The 7,453-nt window shown below is 42.5% G+C and overlaps 1 pseudogene; it reads right to left on the bottom strand.

Annotated features, from left to right (window-relative positions):
* Positions 1-6,309: 6,309 nt before the first annotated feature.
* Positions 6,310-6,400, bottom strand: LOC130292247 (U2 spliceosomal RNA; annotated as a pseudogene).
* Positions 6,401-7,453: the final 1,053 nt, after the last annotated feature.

Here is a 7,453-nt window from a genome sequence, read left to right as displayed (position 1 = left end):
CACAGTTACATTCTTGGTCTATATCATACAACACCCTTACAACGCATCCAAATATTATGTAACCTTTATATAACTGGTTTATATGATACTATAGATTATTGGACAGTTCCTCAGTGACGTCCTGTGCTGCATGATAACAAGTCCCCACTTTTGTTATGAGCACAATAAAGGCTTCATTTTGCAAAACTCTGTATTACATCTGTGACATCATGGGCTGTTATTAAACAAAGTGGTTTCTCTTTGAATAAATCTAAAGAATTGTTTTATAAGCAGTTCCCTACTACAGTGTTCCAGAATGTGTGGCCCTCCAGCTGTTGCAAAACTACAACTCTCATCATGCCCTGACAGCCTTCAGGGAACACTGCCCTACTATATAAGAGTCTTATACTTAAATGGGCACTGTCAGATATAAAAACTTTTGATATGTTGTAAAGCATGCAGAACCAATAGGTTTTGCTAGTGCTTTAATTAGAAAATTTTCAGTATTTCATACTGAAGAAGCCAGTCAAACAACTGCCCCCCCCCCCTGCCTGCCTGGACACATTCTAGTCCTGCTGTGTCCATGCATCATCACCTATGTCATGGACACACTTCCTTGATTGACAGCTGTGAGTGCAGGGCTCGCAGCTGGAGGAAAAATCCTCCCACTGTCAGCTTGTGTCCCGCTACTGTCAGTGAGGACAAGCTGGGAGTTGTAGTTTTGCTAATGCTAGGGGAGATGTGAGCAGACAGCATACTGAGGGAGGGGGCGGAGACCTGCACAGTGAGGCCATGCCCCCTCCCTTTGAGAGGAATTCAGACTAGTGAGCTAAATTAAAAGTGTAATAAAAAAAAAAAATAAAGGTGCTAGACACATAAAAATTAGATGTACATGGTCAAGATTAGGTACTGAGTGATATATATATATAAAAAAAAAAAAAAGAATTTTAGTTGGATCTGACGGGTGTGCTTTAAACTCATAAGGACGCAGGGCGTACCTGTACGCCCTGCACTCCGTCCCGATGTTTAAAACGGGGTCACGCCGTGACCCCGCATCACACCGGGTCGGTCCTGGCTGCTATTGATAGCCGGGACCCTGGGCTAATAGCGTGCAGCACAGATCGTAGTGCCACGTGCTATCAACCCTTCAGACGCGGCGATCAAAGTTCATCGCCGCGTCGAAAACAAAAGTAAAAGCTTCCCGGCAGCTCAGTCGGGCTGATCGGGACTATCGCGATGTCCCGATCAGCTAGGACGTGAGCGGAGGCCTCCTTACCTTGTTCCGTCGCGTCTGATCGGCGTTTGATTGCTCCAAGTCTGAGCAATCAACCCCCTACTACCCTGATCCATGCAAAGCTATGGCTTTGCAGGGATCAGGGTAAAAGATCAGTGTGTGCAGTGTTATAGTCTCCTATGGGAGCTAAAACACTGCAAAAAAAACCTTTAACCCCTTTCCCAATAAAAGTTTGAATCACCCCCCTTTTCCCATAAAAAAAAAAACTGTGTAAATAAAAATAAACATATTGGTATTGCCATGTGCGTAAATGTCCGAACTATAAAAATATATAGTTAATTAAACCGCACATTCAATGGTGTACGCGCAAAAATATTCCAAAGTCCAAAATACCGTATTTTTGGTCCCTTTTTATATAATAAAAAATGGATAAAAAGCGATCAAAAAGTCCGATCAAAGCAACAATGGTACCGATAAAAACTTCAGAACACGGTGCAAAAAATGAGCCCTCATACCGGCCTGTACACAGAAAACTAAAAAGTTATAGGGGTCAGTAGATGACAATTTTAAACGTATAAATTTTCCTGCATGTAGTTATGATTCTTTTCAGAAGTCCGACAAAATCAAACCTATATAAGTAGGGGATCATTTTAATCGTATGGACCTACAGAATAAAGAGAAGGTGTCATTTATACCGAATAATGCACTGCATAGAAACGGAAGCCCCCAAAACTTACAAAATGAGATTTTTTCTTCAATTTTGTCGCACAATTAATTTTTTTTCTGTTTCGCCATGGATTTTTTGGTAAAATGACTAATGTCATTACAAAGTAGAATTGGTGGCCCCAAAAAAAAGCCATAATATGGAATTTTATGTGCAAAATTGAAAGCGTTATGATTTTTAGAAGGTTTAGAAGCGAAAAATGAAAATGCAAAAATGGAAAAACGCTGAGTCCTTAAGGGGTTAAACCTATGTTTATTCCCTATACAAGGCAATTCATTTTGCAAACCTAAAATTACAGCTATAATAATTTACTGAATGGAAATGAGGCAATGTTTCTGTTGTGTATGTTCCAGCATAACTTTCAGTGCTGGAGGTATTTCAATGCAACTTGGTAGACATTACTTTTATGTCAACTGAAAATATAGGATAGTTAAATTAACCCTAACCAGCCCCCATTTGCAAGGGTCGAGGTTTTTGTTTAAGCTCTCATGCATGTCTATGGGACTTCTGGTACCTTACTCCACAAGCTCTGCTCTGCATATCTTGGTGATTGTGTCAGTCCAGCTTGCAATCCACGCCCCTCCTGCAAGTAACGCCCCTCAGCAAACCCTGACCCTTCTTTTTTTGCCCTCCTCCCCCTTCTATTTTCAGCCTACAGTCTCTTTATCAAACCTCAGCCTCATCCAAATACAGGATATGGGTATGAGAACAGGATATAAGGTCGGGATATGAGGTTGGGATATAAGGCTGGGATATGAGAACGAGATATGAGGTTAAGTTATATGGATGGGAAATGAGGACGGGATATGAGGTCAGGATATGGGGGCGGGATATGAGAAGGAGATATGGGGGTGGGATATGAAGTCAGGATATGAGGACAAAAGAATCATTTTTGCTTCCTTTCCCTCAAGGTTTGGGTGGTAAGAGCGGGCAACGCTGAGTACTCTGCTAGTTGAGATATGAAAGTTGAGATGTGACTGGTTGCTATGGGCAACAAAGACAGTTTTACTATTAAGGCTCTATTACACAGGGCAATTATTGACCTAATGGTCTAATAACTAACCGTGTAATAGGCTTGTTAAAGGAGCACCGATGATTGGCACTCACATCAGGCAGCTATGGGCTGGTCCAATATCATCCATAAGGTAGGGTCCCATATAATGAATCCACAGTGTATTTGATGCTGCAGATGCGCTACTGACCGTCCCTAGAGTGTGCCTTCTGCTGCATCTCTTGTGTGCTGCTTTGGCTTCTTGTAGCAGCAATCTGCCACTACGATCAGACAAGCAGTGATCTGAGATTCGCCGTGCGCATGCGCAGTGTACTCTCAGACATTGCGGTCGCTCATCCTGCTCCCTGAGCTAGGACAAAAGCGGCTGGGATGTCTGTGAGTACGCTGCGCACGGTGACTCGACATGTGCCTGCTCGTAGCGGCGGATTGCTTCTGCGAGCAGACAAAGCAGCACACACAGAGCACTGCAGGAGGCACACTCTAGGGAAAGTCAAAAACTCCAGGAAAGAGTGCCAATGTTAAAGGGGTTATCCAGAAAAAAACTTTTTTATATATATATATCAACTGGCTCCAGAAAGTTAAACAGATTTGTAAACCGCCCAGTTTAGAAGAGGTTTGCTATGGGAATTTGCTTCTAAACTGGGCGTTTCCCGAGACACGTGTCATCAGCGAGCACTTAGACAGAAAAGAACAACCTTAACTTCAAAAGCTCATAAGTACTGAAAGGATTAAGATTTTTTAATAGAAGTAATTTACAAATCTGTTTAACTTTCTGGAACCAGTTGATCTATAAAAAAAAGTTTTTCCCTGGAATACCCCTTTAAACCCATGTTGCGTTTTTTTTTTTACATTTATTCCTCCCTTAGGAGTCTATTGGAAATAAAATGCCAACATTACAGCAGTGTTTTCCAAGCAATGTGCCTCCAGCTGTTGCAAAACTACAACTTCCAGCATGGGAATGCTGGGAGTTGTAGTTTTGAAACAGCTGAAGACACACTGTTTGGCTGTGTTCATACTGTGTAAAATTTGCGGATTGTCTGCGACAGCAGAATTTTTAAGCAGAATATTTGAGTGGAATTCTGCTTGGAAATTCCACTGTGTTAGGGCTGGTTCACATCACATTTTCTTCCATAGGGGAGCGCATACATACGGCAGTGGAGAACTAAAACCTTGCGCTCTCGTATGCCTTTATATGCGCTCCTGTATGTAATTAATTTCAATGAGCCGACCGGAGTGAAACGTTTGGTCCGGTCGGCTCATTTATGCGCTTTTTCCCTGGACCTAAAACTGTGGTCAATCACGGTTTTAGGTCCGGTTGTAAAAGCGCATACGCCGCAAAAATGAGCCGACCGAACGTTTCACTCTGGCCGGCTCATTGAAATGAATTACATACGAGAGTGCATGGGAGAAAACGTGATGTGAATCCAGCCTTAAATGGCCTTTGGAAAAACACAACACATTGAAAAATAATTTTATTAAAAAAAATAAATAAATCCCCCACAGCCCTCGTTAACCCTTTTATTGACATTTAAAATAACACTGTTCATCATCGCAATCAGCCGAATCTGACGTAGTCCTCCGTATTCACGTATCTAAAATGAGAAGAAAACAAAAACAAACTACAACCATTTCTGTGATCTCTACAGGTGCTGGTGTCAAATTTTTGATGTAAACTGGACTCTGACCCCTTTGAAAATATCATGTTAAGCAGACAATATACGTGGACATGCCCACTTTTACAAAACTGACGTGAACAGTGTAAACCGAGGCACAAAGTTCTTTGAAAATGTGGTCGATACTTTTCACGGAAATTCGTTTTTTTTTTTTTTGGGTGCAAAATTCTTTGAGAATCTCCCCCTCTGTGTACTTTATAAAGATTTATGATTTTACTATTGTGCAGAGTTGTGTTCGGCGCACACTGCTGCTCCAGCACTTCTAGCTATGTGAGCAGTGTACTGCAGGAAAATGCCACAGCTCTGTGAAGTGTGAGGTAGAGAAGGAGTGTACTGTAGAGCGAGGGGGGGGGGGGGCGTTTCTATATTTCCACAAAATGTATCAAAGGACGTGCACAACTTTAGTAAATCTTGAGCAAGAGTGTAAATTAGACAGCAGTGTAAAGGGGTAGAACTGTATCTACAATAGACAAATAATGATAAATCTCCCCTCCTGATCTTATATATCTGCCCGACCAAACTTGAAATTGGTGCTGGTCTGCAATAAATTATGTGGAGTCTCATGTTCAAATTTTGCCTCACAAAGTCTAGAGCCGCCTCTGGCCGTGTGCCGACGTGACTGTGACCAAACCTCACAGAACACATAGGCCTGCCACTGGGTAGCCCCGTATGTATGCTCAACACAGAATATGCATTGTATTTCCCGCTGCACAGCAGATTTTGCATAAGTGATACGTGGACCGTAGCCTTAGTCTATGTTCACACTACAGAATCTTTGCACGGAATTCTGCATGAAAATTCTGCAGTAAATTCTGCAGAAATTGCCTATTCCCTTCAATTGAATTTCTGCAGCGGAAATTCTGCAGCAAAAATTTTGCTATGTTTATCTAAGAGCCGAGGAACGTGCTCTCGAATCACCCAAAGTGCAAGAAAAAGTGCAAACGTGTTACACTAAAAAAACGTGCACAGAGGATGCGGTCTATCGCAAGCCCTTCTCCGATAGGAGAGAGGCCCCCCAACAAACCTTACCTTTCGCCTCCGGACCAAAAGGTACCTGCGAGGTTCCAGGTTCGATGTCCCTTTTCGCCGAAGCTACTAAGGGACCACAAATGCTCCCAGCATCCCCCTAGGCGTTAGCCAAGGTATCTGCCCGCAGAGCCGATAACGGTAGGTACCCTGCCAGAGCAGGAGTACCGGGGGTGTTTGCAGGGAGGTGCGGAACCTAATGGCCACACACACCTCCCCTAGACCGCCAGGATGGACACCCAGAAGGGCTACCGCATCCTGCCAAATCCTGTGGACACACAACACGCAAAAAGTGACACAGTGAGACAAAAAGAAATAAATAAGTGAATGTGTGCAGATATACTGGCGGACATCCGGCCGGATCTACAAAAATTTCTCTGATCCTAGCCAGAAGGCCGGGAATCAAGAGGTGAGTGCCACAAAGGTGCAGAGATCATGGTGCCCGTGCTTCAACTCAGTGAGTCTATCCTCCCAGTGAGTTTCGGCACCTCGAGGTTACCACTCCCCGAGGCACTAAAGTACCTTGGCTCTAGACCCTCTCAGCCTCATGGCGAGACCTGGAAGAAGCACATCACATCAGGGCAGCCGTCGAGCTGATTCCTCAGAACCAGCCCCGGAACGCCCCGGTACACCTGCTCCCTACCATGCAGCACCCATCCCCACCAGCTCCATACTGGCATCGCCTGCCACCAGCATTAAACTGATAAGAACAGATACTACACTTGATCTTAGCCAAAAGGCCGAGAAGCGATTTTGCTATGTGGGACAGCGGAATCCCATTGAAGTATACTGGTTATGAATTCATGCAGAATTTTCATGCAGAAATTCTGGCATGTGAACATAGCCTTACAATGTTGACACCGTTTTGGTGAGTAAACAGTCTTTTGTTCCCAGAAAATGCAGGATCCCCCCATTCATGTGGGCACATGCAGCCAGTTTATTGTAACACGGGCTTCCGCAGGAAGACTGCTTTTAATCAGTACATCCATAGACGTTTATTCATCAGTGTGAAAAATTATGCATTCTTATACATTCGCCAAGTTCCATACAGAGCTGTATTTAAAAATGGTAAGTATATGCAAATGATGACAAATGAGACGTATACACTGCAGAACGAGGTCTTAATTACTTGTATCCTTTGCCAACGGCAATACCCAGTAAGCTGATTATGACCCACCATCGTAGATTGCTGTCATCACTGCCTTCTATGTATCATGATCAGTTACAGATCACCACTCACGGCATTTGATTTTAGCGTAGACAGATTCCCAGCATGCATTGCACTATGCAATTCGACAAGCGCAACAATGAGTTACCATGACAAAAATGTCTACGATTCTGTGATTGGTTGTTATATCTCAAACTGATTGGTCAATCTGGGCCATTCGTATTTATTCTGTGCATATGTTCTTTATCATTGTTTATGTAAAATAAATAAATTAATATATATATATTCACACGTGCATATTTTTGTTGCAGATTTTGCTGTCCATTGACTTCAATGGGCAATAAAATCTGCTAAGGCAGATCTGCAGCAGAAAATATGCACGTGTGAATGCACCCTTTTCCTGTGATGCTCTATATTTTTAACTATTTCAAGATTGGGCCATTTTATTAGCATTCACAACCATTTTACTTTTTTTTTTTTTTTTTTTTTTAAGTACACCTAGCTTTAAAGTTGTAAGGATCTTTCTTTGTTGTAGTTTTTTGTTATTTAAAGGGGTTATTCAGGAAAAAACTTTTTTTTATATCAACTGGCTCCAGAAAGTTAAACACATTTGTAAATTACTTCTATTAAAAAAATC

Source organism: Hyla sarda, chromosome 9, assembly GCF_029499605.1.
Source record: "Hyla sarda isolate aHylSar1 chromosome 9, aHylSar1.hap1, whole genome shotgun sequence".
Classification (NCBI taxonomy): Eukaryota; Metazoa; Chordata; class Amphibia; order Anura; family Hylidae; genus Hyla; species Hyla sarda.
Note: the sequence above shows the minus strand (reverse complement) of the source record. Positions and strands in the feature narration are given on the sequence as shown.